This window comes from Hyla sarda, chromosome 5 (genome assembly GCF_029499605.1).
Source record: "Hyla sarda isolate aHylSar1 chromosome 5, aHylSar1.hap1, whole genome shotgun sequence".
Taxonomy (NCBI): domain Eukaryota; kingdom Metazoa; phylum Chordata; class Amphibia; order Anura; family Hylidae; genus Hyla; species Hyla sarda.
This window is the reverse complement of record NC_079193.1, coordinates 152,176,687-152,195,762: the sequence shown is the minus strand read 5'-3', so window position 1 is coordinate 152,195,762 and position 19,076 is coordinate 152,176,687. Positions and strand designations below refer to the sequence as shown.

At 42.4% G+C, this 19,076-nt stretch overlaps 1 long non-coding RNA gene across 1 annotated transcript in view; it reads left to right on the top strand.

Annotated features, from left to right (window-relative positions):
• The first annotated feature begins 377 nt into the window (after positions 1 to 377).
• Positions 378 to 19,076, top strand: part of LOC130273525 (uncharacterized) — a 59,364-nt gene continuing 40,665 nt past the window's right edge. Inside the window, exon 1 of the long non-coding RNA XR_008844020.1 lies at positions 378 to 462. This is a non-coding gene — a long non-coding RNA (uncharacterized LOC130273525). The remainder of the gene's footprint in view (positions 463 to 19,076) is intronic.

Here is a 19,076-nt window from a genome sequence, read left to right as displayed (position 1 = left end):
TCCCCCCATGCAAACTTGAAACCTCCCCATGATAAGTTAGGTCCTATGTAGACAGAGCTGGAGGGGAGGGGCTGTGTACGTCCTCATTCTCCCCCTCACACTTCTCCTGGCTTACAGCACGGCACCCAGGTGACCAGGCTCAAGCAGGACTGCTGTGATTGGTTCAATGTGTGAGTGCTGTGATTGGTTCAATGTGTGAGTGCTGTGATTGGTTCAATGTGTGAGTGCTGTGATTGGTTCAATGTGTGAGTGCTGTGATTGGTTCAATGTGTGAGTGCTGTGATTGGTTCAATGTGTGAGTGCTGTGATTGGTTCAATGTGTGAGTGCTGTGATTGGTGAACACTCACATATTGAGAACTATGAGGAAAGGAATGACAGCTGACCACAGGCTGTAGAAGAAGTGTAGGTGGAGATGCTGGGTTATGCAGCGCTTCCTGTCCAGAGAGAAGTCACTGAAAAAGGTACTTTCCGTTCCAGAGGGGTTATGTGAGTATATTACAAAGTTATATAACTTTTTAAACTGTTGCTAACTATATAGAATTTTTCACCATTGGACTACTCCTTTAAGTAGTACTTCAGAGACTGTTTTGGATCAGTTCTGTGAGTGCAAAATCAGTTTTAATTAGAAGTTAAGAATGACAGTTTTTTTTGTGTGTTACGCTAGTTGTGAAAAAGCAGTGCAACAAGGGTTTGGCATCACTAATCATTTTACTCTGTTGGTACCTCACAAAATTTGATAATTTTTTGACAGCTTGCTTCTTCACTTTCTAGGTACAAAACCTGTTGTTACTTCTAAAAACTGTAATTTTTTTTGTCCACTTGGAAAAAGCCATTGCTTCTACTAATACCTCTGTGTGCATATACAGTCATGGTTGTAAATGTTGGCACCCCTGAAATTCTTGAAGAAAATGAAGTATTTCTCACAGAAAAGGATTGCAGTATCACATGTTTTGCTATAAACATGTTTATTCACTTTGTGTGTATTAGAACTAAACCAAAAAAGGGAGGAAAAAATGCAAATTGGACATAATGTCACGCCAAACTCCAAAAATTTACAACATTTTTGGCACCCTTAACTTAATATTTGGTTCTGCACGCTTTGGAAAAAATAACTGAAATCAGTCACTTCCTTTAACCATCAATAAGCTTCTTACACCTCTCAGCCGGAATGTTGGACCACTTCTTCCTTTGTAAACTGCTCCAGGTCTCTCTTATTGGAAGGGAGCCTTTTCCAAACAGCAATTTTAAGATCTCTCCACAGGCGTTCAATGGGGTTTAGATCTGGACTCATTGCTGCCCACTTAGGAACTCTCCTCGCTTTGTTGCTATCCATTTCTGGGTGCTTTTTGACGTATGACATAGACCCAAGATCTTGGACGCACAACCAGCTTCATAACACAGTGGGCTGTACAGTGCGACCCAAAATCCATTGGTAATCCTCAGATTTCATGATGCCTTGCACACATTCAAGGCATCCAGTGCCAGAGGCAGCAAAACAATCCCAAAACATCATTGAACCTTCGCCATATTTCATTGTAGGTACTGTGTTCTTTTCTTCTGTAGGCCTCATTCCATTTTCAGTAAACAGTAGAATGATGGGCTTTACCAAAAAGCTCTATCTTGGTCTCAAATGTCCACAAGATGTTTTCCCAGAAGGATTTTGGCTTCCTCAAGTAAATTTTGGCAAAATGTAGCCTTGCTTTTTAATGTCTATGTGTCAGCAGTGGGGTCCTCCTGGGTCTCCTGCCATAGCGTTTCATTTTATTAAAATGTCGGCGGATAGTGTGCACTGACACAGTTGCTCCCTGAGCCTGCAGGACAGCTTGAATATCTTTGGAACTTGTTTGGGACTGCTTATTCACCATCTGGACTATCCTGTGTTGACACCTTTCATCAATTTTTCTCTTTTTTCCACACCCAGGGAGATTAGCTACAGTGCCATGGGTTGCAAACTTCTTGATAATGTTGCACACTGTGGGCAAAGGCAAATCCAGATCTCTGGAGATGGACTTTTAACCTTGAGATGGTTAATATTTTTCCCCAATTTTGGTTCTCAAGTCCTCAGACAGTTCTCCTCTTTCTGTTGTCCATGCTTAGTGTGGCACACACAGACACACAATGCAAAGACTAAGGTGAACTTTTTTCCTTTTTCTCTGCTTTCAGTTGTGATTTTATATTGCCCAAACCTGTTACTTGCCCCAGGTGACTTTAACTTCTTATGGACGCAGGGCGTATGGATACGCCCTGCATTCCGAGTCCTTAAGGATGCAGGGCGTATCCATACGCCCGTGGGAATTCCGGTCCCCACCGCTAGCCGGTTGGGGACCGGAGCCGGATGCCTGCTGAAATCGTTCAGCAGGCATCCCGGCATATCGCCCAGGGGGGTCATTATGCCCCCCCATGTCGGCGATCGCCGCAGATCGCTGGACAATTCAGTCCAGCGATCTGCTGCAATTCCGGGTCAATCGGGTCTCCAGTGACCCGGTGACCCAGAATTACTGGCTGTTCGGGGCCGTCTCTGACGGCCCCGAACAGCCAGAGCCTGCAGGGGTGAGGTGGCACTGGTGCCACCTCACAATCGCCCTGATTCATCGGCCGGATTACCGGCCGACCAATCAGGGTGCCTGCTGCGGGTGTCACTCCCGCACCCGCTCCGCCCCTCTTCCGGAGGACGTGAGCGGGTGCGGGACGTGCACCCTGGGTACTGGGGACCCCGATCCCCGGCATCAATATTGGGATCGGGGCCCCAGGAGCGACGGCGGCGGCGAGGGACAGTCCTGCGACGGAGCAGCAGCAGGAGGTGAGTTACAGCACCTGCTGTTGCTTAGCAACAGCTCCCAGCATGCAAAAAGGGCATGCTGGGAGCTGTAGTTATGCAACAGCAGGAGGCAGACCACCACAACTCCCAGCATTCCCTTATGGGCATGCTGGGACTTATGGTTTTGCAACAGCTGGAGGCACATTTTTTCTATGGAAAAGTGTACCTTCAGCTGTTGTATAACTACAACTCCCAGCTTGCACAAACAGCTAAAGTGAATGCTGGGAGTTGTAGTGGTGCATCTGCTGGTTGCATAACTACAACTCCCAGCATGCCCATTGGCTGTCGGTGACTGCTGAGAGTTGTAGTTTTGCAACAGCTGAAGGCACACTGGTTGTGAAACTCAGTTTTTTTTACCTAACTCAGTGTTTCACGACCGGTGTGCCTCCAGCTGTTGCAAACTACAACTCCCAGCAGTCACCTTACACCATGCACCGTACATGCTGGGAGTTGTAGTTTTGCAACAGCTGGAGGCACACTGGTTTTGAAACACTGAGTAAGGTCACAAACTCAGTGATACATAACCAGTGTGCCTACAGCTGTTGCAAAACTAAAACTCTCTGCTTGTACAGTCTGTCAGTGCATACTGGGAGTTGTAGTTTTGCAACAGCTGGATGTTCCCCCCCCCCCCCCCCCATGTGAATGTACAGGGTACACTCACATGGGCGGAGGCTTACAGTAAGTATCGGGCTGCAAGTTTGAGCTGCGGCAAATTTTCTGCAACAGCTCAAACTTCCAGAGAGAAACTACTGTGAACCCCCCGCCCGTGCGACTGTACCCTAAAAACACTACAATACACTACACTAACAAAAAATAAAATAAAAAGTAAAAAAACACTACATATACACATACCCCTACACAGCCCCCCTCCCCTCCCCAATAAAAATGAAAAACGTCTGGTACGCCACGGTTTCCAAAACGGAGCCTCCAGCTGTTGTAAAACAACTACTCCCAGTATTGCCAGACAGCCAATGACTGTCCAGGCATGCTGGGAGTTTTATAACAGCTGGAGGCACCCTGTTTGGCAATCACTGGCGTAGAATTCCCCTATGTCCACCCCTATGCAATCCCTAATTTAGGCCTCAAATGCGCATGGCGCTCTCACTTTGGAGCCCTGTCGTATTTCAAGGCAAAAGTTTAGGGTCACATATGGGGTATCGCCGTACTCGGGAGAAATTGTGTTACAAATTTTGGGGGGTATTTTCTGCTTTTACCGTTTTTAAAAATGTAAAATTTTTGGGAAAAGAAGCATTTTAGGTACAAATTTTTTTTTTTTTTGTACATATGCAATAGTCGTGAAACGCCTGTGGAGTATTAAGGTTCACTTAACCCCTTGTTACATTTCCCGAGGGCTCTAGTTTCCAAAATAGTATGCCATGTTGTTTTTTTTTGCTGTCCTGACACCATAGGGGCTTCCTAAATGCGGCATGCCCCCAGAGCAAAATTTGCTTTCAAAAAGCCAAATGTGACTCCTTCTCTTCTGAGACCTGTAGTGCGCCAGCAGAGCACTTTTCACCCCCATTTGGGGTGTTTTCTGAATCAGGAGAAATTGGGCTTCAAATTTTGGAGGGTATTTTCTGCTTTAACCCTTTGTATAAATATAAATTTTTTGGGAAACCAAGCATTTTAGGTGCAATTTTTTTATTTTTTTTTACATATGCAAAAGTCGTGAATCACCTGTGGGGTATTAAGGTTCACATTACCCCTTGTTACATTCCCCGAGGGGTCTAGTTTCCAAAATGGTATGCCATGTGTTTTTTTTTTGCTGTTCTGGCACCATAGGGGCTTCCTAAAGGTGACATGCCCCCCAAAAACCATTTGACGCTCCTTCCCTTCTGAGCCCTCTACTGCGCCCGCCGAACAATTAACATAGACATATGAGGTATTTGCTTACTCGAGAGAAATTGGGTTTTAAATACAAGTAAAAATTTTCTCCTTTTTACCCCTTGCAAAAATTCTAAAATTTGGGTCTACAAGAACATGCGAGTGTAAAAAATGAAGATCGTGAATTTTCTCCTTCACTTTGCTGCTATTCCTGTGAAACCCCTAAAGGGTTAAAACGCTTACTGAATGTCATTTTGAATACTTTGGGAGGTGCAGTTTTTATAATGGGGTCATTGGTGGGGTATTTCTAAGATGAAGACCCTTCAAATCCACTTCAAACCTGAACTGGTCCCTGAAAAAAGCGAGTTTCAAAATTTTTTGAAAAATTGGAAAATTGCTGCGGAACTTTGAAGCCCTCTGGTGTCTTCCAAAAGTAAAAACTCATCAATTTTATGATGCAAACATAAAGTAAACATATTGTATATGTGAATAAAAAAAATGTATTTGGAATATCCATTTTCCTTACAAGCAGAGAGCTTCAAAGTTAGAAAAATGCAAAATTTTCAAATTTTTCATCAAATTTTGGGATTTTTTCACCAAGAAAGGATGCAAGTTACCAAAAAATGTTACCACTAAGTTAAAGTAGAATATGTCACGAAAAAACAATCTCGGAATCAGAATGATAACTAAAAGCATTCCAGAGTTATTAATGTTTAAAGTGACAGTGGTCAGATTTGCAAAAAATGGCCGAGTCCTTAAGGTGAAAAAGGGCTCAGTCCTTAAGGTGTTAAAGGAGCATCACATGCTTGAAACAATCTTATTTTTCTACAATTTTGAAAGGGTGCCAATAAATTTGTCCAGACCATTTTTTGAGTTTGGTGGGACATTTTGTCCAATTTGCTTTTTTTCTCTCCCTTTTTTGGTTTAGTTCCAATACACACAAAGGGAATAAACATGTATATAGCAAAACATGTGTTACTGCAATCTTTTTCTGTGAAAAATACTTCATTTTCTAGAAAACTTTCAGGGGTGCCAACATTTGCGGCTATGACTGTAGACACATGCAGGCATCTGACACCAAAAACTGTTTGTGGCTCTAAATTTTAAATAAGAGAAAACATATAAAATCTGCTAGTCCAGTGTGTTTTTAACCCTTTAAGGACTGAGCCCTTTTTCACCTTAAGGACTGAGCCCTTTGTCGCAATTCTGACCACTGTCGCTTTAAAACGCTTTTACCGAATATTCTGATTCTGAGAATGTTTTTTCGAGACATATTCTATTTTATTTTGGTGGTAAATTTTTGGTGTTACTTGCATCCTTTCTTGGTGAAAAATCCCAAAATTTGAGGAAAATTTTGAAAATGTATCATTTTTCTTTACTTTGAAGCTCTCTGCTTGTAAGGGAAATGGATATTCCAAATAAATTTTATTTTTATTCACATATACAATATGTTCACTTTATGTTGGCATCATAAAATGGACATATTATTACTTTTTGAAAAAATTAGAGGGCTTCAAAGTACAGCAGCAATTTTCAAAAATGTCATGAAAATTGCAAAATCTGAAGGGACAGATGTTACAGAAGTACAACTCCCAGCATGCCTGGGTGGTCTAGGCATGCTGAGAGTTGTAGTTTGGCAACATCTGGAGGGCTACCGTTTGGGCACCACTGTAACAGTGGTCACCAAACTGTGACCCTCCAGATGTTGCAAAACTACAACTCCCAGCATGCCCAGACAGCCTTTGGCTGTCTGGGCATGCTTGGAGTTGCAGTCCGGCCTTCCTAGTGGTTGCCACAGTAAAGATCACTTTACTTTCACTTTCATTTCTCCCCCCCACCGTCGATTCCTTACCTGAGCAGTGATCTCCGCTGGATGTCTGCGATGATCGCCGGGCCCCACGCATCTTCTCCTCAGGTACAGGCCTCCATCTTCTCCCCACCCCCCCGCGTTCTGCCCAACATCCAGGGGTGGGCAGAATGGGGGTTTCCATGGCAACCCCCTGTCCTGCGCCGCCATTGGTCAGAACTCAGTTCTGACTAATGGCAGCGGATAGGAGGAGATTGCAGCACTGCGACCTCACTCCTATCCCTTAGGATGATCGGTGCTGTCACTGACAACTCCGGTCATCCCTATTTTCCGGGTGATCGGGTCACCAGAGACCCGATCAGCCCGGTATTGGAGAAAATCACATGTCTGAATTGACATGCGATTTTCTCCGATCACCGACATGGGGGGGGGTCTCAGGACCCCCTTGGCGATGTGCCGGGATGCCTGCTGAAGGATTTCAGCAGGCATCTCGATCCGGTTCCCAACCGGCTAGCAGCGGGGACCAGAATTCCCACGGGTGTATCCATACGCCCACCGTCCTTAACAGGTTAATCAAGCTGTTATTACCACCATGCACCATCCGTTTACCCATAGCCATACATGATGCTATAACTTTGCCCTAAAAAAAGCTCAAAGTTATTAAGATGTACTCCGTGGTGACAAGGTATAACAAAAAAAACAAAAAACTATATACATTTTTAATGTTTTTGACACTTTATAAAACTCTTAATCTTATTATTATTTTTTTTTTATATAAAGGCTTTATTTTTTTTCTCTTTAGACTCTCTCCGATTCAAAATATGAAACAGGTCATGGACAATAACTAGTTACTGGAAATATTTTTTTGATTCATTACCAAGTTTGGTTGTTAGGTTGAAGTGTAAGGGAATAGAAAAATATAGATGGCATAGATTACAGGATAAAAATAAATAAATAAATAACACTTTCTGGCCAATGTATCCGTGGTTACATCTAAACTACCTATTATGGTCATAAAATATCAAAATACAATGATCAAATTAAAGGTTGCCAGACCACAAACTAGTACAAATTACTCTGTAAGATTTCCTTTTCTCTTTACGATATTGTTACGTTGTATTGACATAGTTCATGTTACATTAATAGTGGAGTGGAATGCTAAGGAGCGACACAGCAGTTAGACTGACAGATGAAACCATTGTAGCAGCGGCACATATTGTATTCTGCTGTTAAATAGGAGTGGATTGGCACCGCACAACTCATGTTGACAACTTCCATTACCCAAAGAAGTTTTTTTCTGGATTGCATAAATCATCATGGCCTATGTAGCAATTAGCTGGAATGTTATTTGCTTTAAGATGTGGGACAAGAAATATTTCTGTATTCAGTTTTTTGGCATACAATCCGTTTACATCAAAATTCTTACCATGTGCATAGGTTTTAGTAGTAACTCTGTAATAGGTTATTATGTGAAGTAAGGGCTTTAAATTATTATTTTGCTTTTCACAATGTGACTTAATCTGTAGGTATTAGTGCAGGCTATAATGAGATGTGCATGATACTTTTATTAGTACCTGCGGTGAACATTAAATTCACATTATGCGCTTACATCAATAATCTCCCACAAAGCAGATTTATCTTACATGTTAAATCAGGCATTACATACCTTTACATTATCAGGCTCTGAGAGGGTAAATACATTATAATTTACTTTGTGGCCAGTTTATTATATACACACATAAATGGGTCATTTAAACTGGGATTTATAGCACTGGATCGTCCTATTAAAAGAGAGAAAGAATGCAGAAATACAAATAGTGTTAGATAGCATTTAAACACAATTACAGATAATCTATGATAATGACTGTATAAGAAGTTATGAAGAAAAAGTTGTGACGAGAATTTTTTTTTAGAAAACGTCTGACCTGGAGATCATAGAAAGCATTTATTAACTGCATTTTAGTGTCTAAAATTAAAGACAGTTTGATTAAATATATGTAAATTTTATGTTAACTTTAGCCATGTACTGTATATGCAGTGCCACATTAAAAATGTTTGTATGTTTTATACCGCTAAGGTTAGGGTGACTTGTGCCATGTTTTGCAGCGTATTTGCTGATGTGTATTTTCCTACCCATTGAATTCAATGGGTAGCAAAATGAGCTGCAGAAAATACTCAACAAAATACGACACATGTTACCCAACCTTAAAACTGCAAAACACAAACAAAATAGCCAAATAGTGTACTTATAGGTAATAAAGAGGTAGCCTGGTCACCTCTGCCAAATAAGAATATACCAGGTTAATAAATGGCACATCACAGGTGGAGGGCCCTGTTACATATATGTTGAATTGGGACCAGCTGCCACAAAAAAAAAAAATATTATAATAATTTGTAATATTAAGCATTTGCATTTAACTCCAGATTAAAAAAAAACCTCCACATTTTTACAGCCTTGTTTTATGGTGGATTCTGTAATGCATGAAAAAATAGGGTCGCAAATAACAACTAAGTGAGGAGAGTTTACTTAACCCCTTACAGGGGTACTCCGCCCCTAGACATCTTATCCCCTACCCAAAGGATAGGGGATAAGATGTCTGATCGCGGGGGTCCCGCTGCTGGGGGCCCCCTGGATCTACCATGCAGCACCCACCTGTAGCGGCTTCCGGAACCACTGGAGGTAGAGCCAGGGGGTCCCCAGCAGCAGGACCCCGGCGATCTGACATCTTATCCCCTATTCTTTGGATAGGGGATAAGATGTCTAGGGGTGGAGTACCCCTTTAAGGTCGCAGGGTTTTTCCATTTTTGCATTTTCATTTTTTCCTCATCACCTTCTAAAAATCATAACACTCAATTTTGCACTTAAAATTCCATGCCATTTTGTAATTTTGGGGGCTTCCATTTCTACGCAGTGCATTTTTTGGTAAACATGACATCTCATCTTTATTCTGTAGGTCCATACGGTTAAAATGATACCCTACTTATATAGGTTTGATTTTTATAACTTAAAAAAAAAATCATAACTACATGCAGGAAAATTTATACGTTTAAAATTGTCATCTTCTGACCCTTATAACTGTTTTATTTTTCCGTGTACAGGCCGTTATGAGGGTTCATTTTTTGCGCTGTGATTTGAAGTTTTTATTGGTACTATTATATTGATTGGACATTTTGATCGCTTTTTATTAATTTTTTCATGATATAAAAAGTGACCAAAAATACGCTATTTTGGACTTTTGAATTTTTTTGCATGGATGTTATTGAACATGCGATTTAATGAATGATATATTTTTATATTTTGGACATTTACGCAGGCGGCGATACCCCATATGTTTATTTCTATTTGCACAGTTTTTTTTTTTTATGGGAAAAAGGGGGTGATTCTTACTTTTATTAGGGAAATGATCTTTATTAACTTTTTTTCACATTTTTTTTTGCAGTGTTATAGCCCCCCCTGGTGGCTATTACACTGCCCATACTGATCTGCAACACAGGTCATTGCTGTGCATTGACACGGCAAAGATCAGTGTTATCAGCGGTCAATTGCTCAAGCCTGGATTTCAGGCTTGGAGCAATCTATCACCGATCGGACGCGATGGATTCTAGCTGATCGGGACATCGCGATTTCACCACGATGGTCCCGATCAGGAAGCTTTCACTTTCATTTTAGACGACGATCAACTTTTGTCACGCCGAGCGCTCCGGGTCCTGCTGCTTCCCGGAGCGCTCGCGGCGTGCTTCTGTATGCAGCGCTCCGGTAGGCACCGCTGACCGCGAGCGCTGCTTCCATGTTCCCGGAGGGGACGCGATCCGAGGTGCGGGACGTGCCCACTCTCGGATCGCGCCCCGTGTCTCTCACCCACCACGTCCTCCTTCACTGCCCTCCCGGCGCGCGCGGACCCACTCTCTAGGGCGCGTGCGCGCGCCGGCTCTATGAAATTTAAAGGGCCAGTGCACCACTAATTGGTGCCTGGCCCAATCAGTTCTAAACATATAAAAACCCACTTCCCCTTCCTGTCCTTGCTGGATCTTGTTGCCCTAGTGCCCTGAGAAAGCGTTTTGTGTATAACAAGTCTGTGTATCCAGACCCTTGCCGTTGCCCCTGACTATGAACCATTGCTGCCTGCCCAGACCTTCTGCTACGTCCGACCTTGCTCTTGCCTTTTCCTTGTGTACCGCGCCTGTCTCAGCTGTCAGTGAGGTTGAGTCGCTATCGGGTGGAACGACCTGGGGGTTACCTGCCGCTGCAAGTCCATCCCGCTTTGCGGCGGGCTCTGGTGAAAACCAGTAACCTCTTAGATTCCGTTCCCCTGGTACGGCCCATGCCATCACCTCACTGACACAGAGGATCCATCTCCAGTGTCCTCTCCGCATACCAGTCCGGATCCTGACAACTTTGAATGCTGCATCTAAAGGGTTAATAGCGCGCTGCAGAACGATCGGTGCCGCACGCTATTAGTCCAGGGTCCCGGCTGTATAACGGCGTGACCTCGCGTTATATACCGGGACCGGGCACAGGGCGTACAGGTACACCGTGCATCCTTAAGAGGTTAAGTGACAAAGCTAAATACGAAGCAGCATGTGAGTTACATCCAGGCCCCTCTTGAACTTGTTTATTGAGTCAGACATCACAACATCATGTGGCAGCGAATTCCATAGTCTCACTGCTCTTACGGTAAACAATCCCCGTCTGTGATGATGTGGAAACCTAGGCCGGTAACAATGACAAGGGGACATCCTCTACGTCTAGATATAAAAAAGATCACTAGAAAGTTCCCTGGTATTGTCCATTCGTATATTTGTACATTGTGATCATATAGCCCCTAAAATGTCTTTTATCCAGATTAATAAAACCCCAAGTTTGATAACCTGTCTTTGTCCTGTAATCCTCTCATACCATTAAAGGAGTTCTGTAGTGGAAAATAACTTATCCCCTATCTGAATAACTTATCCCCTTCGGATATTCGGATAAAGTATTCCTTTAATTATCTTTATCTCCCTCTTCAGTTCAGCCATGTCCTTCTTATATACAGGTGCCCAGAAATGGACACAATACTCCATATGTGGTTTGACTAGTGATTTATACAACAATGTGGTCTTGGAACAGTGAGATAATGTGGCTTTATGCCCACTGTAAAAATAACACAATATTGATTGTGTCTGTCATCTAAACTACTTAAGCTAGAATGAAAGAGATACTCCAATGGCCAGCGTTCGGAAGTAAATGTTTTCACGCTGCCGGCGTCGGTCTTGCCCCTCCTGACATGCCCCCTCAATCCAAGTCTATGGGAGTGGGTGGAATGGCCGCCACGCCACCTCCCATGAACTTGTATTAAGGGGGCATGGCCGTGATGTCATGAGGGGCAAGACCGACCCCAGCAGTGTGAAAACAGCATTCGAAACATTAACTTCCGAATGCTGGCCAGTGGAGTACCCCTTTAACCACTTAAGGACCAAGGACGTACTGGTACGCCCTGGCTCCCTGGTACTTAAGGGCCAAGAGCGTACCTGTACGCCCGTGGGAATTCCGGTCCCTGCTCTCATCGGGTGGGGACCGGACCGGGATGCCTGCTGAAATCATTCAGCAGGCACTCCATGTAAACCCCTGGGGGGTCCTGAGACCCCCTCATGTCAAATCAGAGCGGCGATCTGCGGGGATTCTGGGTCATACAGGTCTCCGGTGACCCTGAAAATTTGGGGGTATCGGGGCTGTCCAAGACACCCCAAATCCCCCTGAAGGGATAGTAGTGAGGTGACAGTGGTGCCACCCCTCCAATCCATGCTTTTGGTCGGTCAGACCGACCAATAGCAGATTGGGGCGAGGGGATTAAAGTTTGGTTCCCCCGTTCTGCCCACCCACGGTAGTCAGGGCAGAACGGGGATAACTGTGGTGTAACCAGAGGTGGTGGTGGAGGTCCCTTACCGGTGGCGATCAGCGGCAGCGGGCGGCAATCCTCTCCCTGGTACAGTGTGCGGCGATCCTGCTGACGCTGACACCGGAAGCCGGTGGGTTGTTGCCTAGCAACATCTGGAGAGCTACAGTTTGGAGACCACTATATAGTGGTCTCTAAACTGTAGCCCTCCAGATGTTGCAAAACTATAACTCCCAGCATGCCCAGACTGTTTGGGCATGCTGGGATTTGAAGTTTTTCAAGATTTAGAGGGGTACAGTTTGAAGATCACTGTGCAGTGGTCTGTAAACTATGGCCCTCTAGATCTTGCAATACTACAACTCCCAGCATGCCCACATAGCAGTTTGCTGTCTGGGCATGCTGGGATTTTAAGTTTTGCAACATCTGGAGGGCCACAGTTTGCTGATCATTGTGCGGTGGTTTTTTAACTTGTGGCCCTCTAAATCTTGCAAAACTGCAACTCCCAGCATGCACGAACAGCAAACGGCTGTCTCGCTATGCTGGGAGTTGTAGCTGTGCACCTCCAGCTGTTGCATAACTACATCTTCCAACATGCCCTTTAGCAATCAGTACATGCTGGGCGTTGTAGTTTTGCAACAGCCGAAGGCAGAACCTAACTGAAGGTTTTCCAACCAGTGTGCCTGCAGCTGTTGTAAAAGTACAATTTCCAGCATGCAGGGTCTGTCAGTGCAATTGTGTTACAAATTTTGGGGAGCTTTTTCTCCTTTTACCCTTAATGAAAAGGAAAAGTTGGGGTCTACACCGGCCTGTTAGTGTAAATTTTTTTTACTTTTTACACTTTACACTTTAACATACTGGTGTTGCCCCATACTTTTTATTTTCACAAGAGGTAAAAGAAAAAAAGACCCCCAAAATTTGTAACACAATTTCTCCTGAGTACAGAAATACCCAATATGTGGGCGTAAAATGCTCTGCGGACGCACAACAAGGCTCAGGAGTGAGAGCGCACTATGTACATTTGAGGCCTAAATTGGTGATTTGCAGCGGTTCTGTCATAAACGCAAAAAAATACATACCCACATGTAACACCATTTTGGAAACTACACCCCTCACTGAACTTAAAAAGTTGTATAGTGAGCCTTAACACCCCACAGGTGTTTGACGAATTTTCGTTAAAGTTTGATGGGAAAATGAAAAAAAAAAATATTTTTAACTAAAATGCTAGTGTTACCCTACATTTTTCATTTTCACAAAGGGAATATTGGAAAAAAGGCCCCCAAAATGTGTAACCCCATTTCTTCTGAGTATGGAAATACCCCATATGTGGATGTAAAGAGCTCTGCGGGCAAACTACAATGCTCAGAAAAGAAGGAGCGCCATTGAGCTTTTGGAGAGAGAATTTGTCCAGAATTGAAGGCCACGTGTGTTTACAAAGCCCCCATGGTGCTAGAACAATGGACCCCCACATGTGACCCCATTTTGGAAACTACACCCCTCACATAATGTAATAAGGTTAAACTACACCCCTCACAGTATTTAATAAGGGGTACAGTGAGCATTTACACTCCACAGGTGTCTGATTTTTGGAACAGTGGTCTGTCAAAATGAAAAATAAAATTTTTCATTTGCCCAGCCCACTGTTCCAAAGATCTGTCAAACGCCAGTGGGGTATAAATGCTCACTGTACCCCTTATTAAATTCTGTGAGGAGTGTAGTTTCCAAAATGGAGTCACATGTGGGGAGGGTCCACTGTTCTGGCACCATGGGGGGCTTCCACTTCCATTGCAAACAAATTCTCTCTCCAAAAGCTCAACGGCGCTCCTTCTCTTCTAAGCATTGTAGTGCACCAGGAGAGCACTTAACGTCCACACATGGGGTATTTCCTTACTCCGAAGAAATGGTGTTACAAATTTTGGGGGGCATTTTCTCCTATTACCCCTTGTAAAAATGTAAAATTTGGGGAAAAAACAGCATTTTAGTGAAAATTGTTCTTTATTCATTTACATATCCGACTTTAACAAAAAGTCGTCAAGCACCTGTGGGGTGTTAAGGCTCAATATACCCCTTGTTACGTTCCTCGAGGGGTGTAGTTTACAAAATAATATGTTATGTGTTTTTTTTTCCTGGAACCATAGGGGCTTCCTAAATGCCCCCAAAAAAAACATTTCAGCAAAATTTGCTTTCCAAAAGCCAAATGTGACTCCTTCTCTTCTTAGCATTGTAGTGCACCCGCAGAGCATTTTACGTCCTAACATGGGGTGTTTCCATACTCAGAAGAGATGGGGTTACAAATTTTTTTTTTTTGGGGGGGGGGGGGGGCATTTTCTCCCATTACCCCTTGTGAAAATAGTAAATTTGGAAAAAAAAATGCACTTGCATTTTTTTTTCATTTACACATACGAATTTAACGAAAAGTTGTCAAACACCTGTGGGGTGTTAAGGCTCACTGGACCCCTTGTTACGTGCCTTGAGGGGTGCAATTTCCAAAATGGTATGCCATGTGTTTTTTTTTTTTTTTTTTGCTGTTCTGGCACCATAGGGGCTTCATAAATATGACATGCCCCCAAAAAAACATTTCAGCAAAATTCACTCTCCAAAATCCCATTGTCGTTCCTTCTCTTCTGAGCCCTCTAGTGCACCCACAGAGAACTTTACATCCACATATGTGGCGCTCACTTACTCGAGAGAAATTGAGTTACAAATTTTTGGGGCCTTTTTCTCCTATTGCCGCATGTAAAAATTCAAAAATTGGGTCTACAAGAACATGCGAATGTAAAAAATGAAGATTTTGAATTTTCTCCTTCAAAGTTAGAAAAATGCAAAATGTTCCAATTTTTCATCAAATTTTGGATTTTTTTCACCAAGAAATGATGCAAGTATGGTACAAGCATCCTGCTTAAAGTGACAGTGGTCAGATGTGCAAAAAATGCTCTGGTTCTTAAGGTGAAAATGGGCTACGTCCTTAAGGGGTTAATTGTGAAAAATTTAAACACAGAATTAACACAAACATTTGTATTGTTTTTTCTGATCCAGAGTTTGGCAGAACCTGAGTTTTTGAACCTGGAGTTAGATGCTTGGCTAGGAAAACACTTATTTGTCAATTGGTTTCCTAAAGCTTGTTTTCCAGTAGGTTGCCACAAAAAACCTGTCCAGAGAAAAAGTTGCTGAGTTGCCCATAGCAACCAATTCTTTCATTTTTGAAAAGGCCTGTGAAAAATGAAAGAAGCGATCTGATTGGTTGCTATGGGCAACTCAGCAACTTTTCCTCTGCACAGGTTTTGATAAATCTCCCTCAGTTGGTCTCCATTACAAAGATTTTTGTAGTTGTATGCACAATAAATGCTATTGCTTCAATGTGGCTTGGCATCATCCATTTAAGTCATACTCCAAACATCAGACTTTTAACCGGTTGCCATCTCAGGACGAGCCAGCTCATCCTTAGATGGCCACCGGTTAAAGATCTGATCGCCGCATGTCTGCTATTAACGTCGGCCCCCCTTGTAAAGGAATCAGCTGGGGGGCGGCTGTTATTGCGCGGGCTCCTGACTCGAACCCGCGCCATACCGGCCGGCCCCCAGCTGATTCCTGATTCCTGGGGGCCGGCATTAATAGCTGACATGCGGCGTTCACCACGGCCGGCTATTAACCCTTTAGATCGCCGCTGTCAATGTTGACAGCGGCGTCTAAAGGGACATTTAAACCATCCCTGGTGGTCCAGTGGGGTGATCACGGGAGGGGGGGGGGGGCAATCCATTGCTGAGGTAGCTGGAGGGCTTACCTCACGTCCTATGCTGGCTGCGCTGTGAATGATAAAGCCTGGCAGGACCAGGCTTTATCAATTGAGCGCAGAGCACACAGATCAATGTGGTTCTAAGAAACCACATTGATCTGTATGAGGAATCTAATGATTCCTCCTAAAAGTCCACTAAGGAGACTAAAAGGGTAAAAAAAAAAGTTAAATGAAAAGTTTAAAAAAAACACCCATTAACCCCTTCCTTATTAATAGTTAAAATCTCCCCCCCCCCTTTTTCCAAATTCCATATAAAAAATATGTAACCATAATAAAAATAAACATATGGGGTATCGCCGTGTGCGTAAATGTCCGAACTATAAAAATATATTGTTAATTAAACCGCATGGTCAATGGTGTACGCGCAAAAAAATTCAAAAGTCAAAAATAACGTATTTTTGGTCACTTTTTCTATCTTGAAAAAAATGAATAAAAATCTATCAAAAAGTCAGATCAATACAGAAATGGTACTGCTAAAAACTTCAGATCACAGTGCAAAAAATGAGCCCCATACCACCCCGTATGTGGAAAAATGAAAAAGTTATAGCAGTCAGAAAATGACAATTTTAAACGTTTACATTTTCATGCATGTAGTTATGATTTTTTCCAGAAGTAAGACAAAATCAAACTTATATAAATAGGGTATCATTTTAGTCATATGGACCTACAAGATAAAGAGAAGGTGTCATTTTTACCGAAAAATTTACCGAGTAGAAACAGAAGCCCCCAAAAGCTTGTTGCACATCGCAATTTTGTTGCACAATTTTATTTTTTGCTTTCACCGTAGATTTTTTTGTAAAAACACTGATGTCATTACAAAGTAGAATTGGTGGTACAAAAAATTAGCCATCATATGGATTTTTAGGTGCAAAATTTAAAGGGTTATGATTTTTAAAAGGTAAGGAGGAAAAAACGAAAGTGAAATAACGGAAAATTCTCGGTCCTTAAGGGGTTACTGTACAACATTGTATAAATTGTGTCACCGCAACACATGTTATTTTTTCAGTGCCCTGTATATTTTGTGAATTGCAATATGTTGACTAAGATGAATAATCTAAAAATGAGAGTCTACAAGCCCTTGAAGAATATTCCATTTTTGAATGCCAGAAATGTGTCTGCAGTTACACAACTGAGCATCGAGAGGATCAACCCTATTTTTGGAAGGGATCATCATCATGAACTTCTCCGTTCAGAAGCATATGGGGTATCCTGACTAGCAACCCTGCTGGCAATAGTGTATTAAAGATCATTGCATTGTGTAAATTTTCTATAGGTAAAAATAATTAGCTGTGCTACAAACAAATTTACCTGTTGCCCACGTCTTATTTATACATTTTAAAGGGGTACTCCAGTTTTTAAGGCATGAATGTCTGATCAATGTCTGATATCTGGGACCCCCGTGATCTGCAGAATAGGCCCACAATCTCCCCACTGCATGGAGCACAAGGTCAGCACAGGCTCCATGCATTCTTTATTGGAGCACCATGGATTCCCAAGTACAACGCTTGTGTATCTCCAGCACTCCCATTGAGAATGCATGGAGCATGTGCTGACCCCGTGCTCCATATAGCTGGAAGATTCTTGGCCTATTCTGGAGATTGTGGGGGGTTTCAGAGGTCGGACCCCTTGTGTTCAGACACTCATCCCTGATCCTGTGGAAAGGGGATGTTTTAAAATGCTGGAATAGCCATTTGAAAAGGAACAATAGATAAAAGTCAAAATACAGATTTCATAGGAAAGATGCTACTGTATTGGTATTTCTTGAGAAATATAAGTATTTATCAAAACAGAAATGTCAGGAGAACTGCCTGGTCCTTCATAAATCTGGAAACTCATAAGTGATGATTTTTTTTTATTGGAAAAGTTCTAATTTGTTTTCTTCTACACCCAGCCCAAGCCACATGATGTTTTTCCTGACCACTGCAGAGTTTGCTTTGATATATATTTGGCCCTTTGCTTCTATAGCCACTCTCTGCCTCTATAGCAACACAAATAAATCCAGACCTCAGACCAGACCCAAGATGAATTCAATCACCAGAACCGACCCATAAATTAATTTAGATTCCAGAGCAGACATCATAATAAATTTAGATCATTGACCCGACCCCTTTATAAATTCAAACCCCAAAAAATTATAGACTTGGACCTAAATGAATTCAGACTCCAATACAAACTCCTAAATGAATGCAGTCCGCAGACCAGAGTCCCTGCATTAATGCAGACCCTAGATTATACAAAAGATATTCTAAAGGAAATCTGAGTCCAGCACAGACTACTAAATAATGCAGACACTACCCTGAACATCTCCAAGACCAGACCTAACTCACATATTTATTCCTTGGACCTTTGGATTTCTCTGCTGATTCAGTGACTGGTATACACATGATCCTATCAGCAGCATACTATGTCCTGATGGTGGATGGTGTCATTACCAGATTTTTAAACCCTGGACCTATAGAAGAGCCCAGGAGTGGAAAAGGTAGGAATTATTCGACATTATCTATTGGAGTAATCCAATGGATGACAGGCATCTAAAAAAAATTGGCGCAGTGGCAGCTTAGGTGAGGAGCACGTGAGCCCAGGTGACTAGCCAAAACACTGAAATTTAAATCTGAAATTGTAAAATTCACGAACAAAACACAGATCCCCTATCTGACCCAGGGCCCAGTTGTCATCTGTGTTCTTAAATATTTACCTGCTTGTCAAAGGTACAAAAAAAAAAACCCAGTAAAATCCTAAATACAGAGGGTTGTATTGACTTATTCAAACTTAACAGAGTTCTTTGAAATTCATGAACCTAAAAAGCAGCAATTGAAGTCATTGTGTTGCATAGGAATCTTTCAAAAGGTCAATTTATATTAAATAAAAAAAGATATCTTTGAACTCCCTTCAGAGCTCAGAGTTGTTATTTTTGTTGTTATTATTTTGAACTTTTTAGGTGCACTCTCTGGGTGACCTGCATT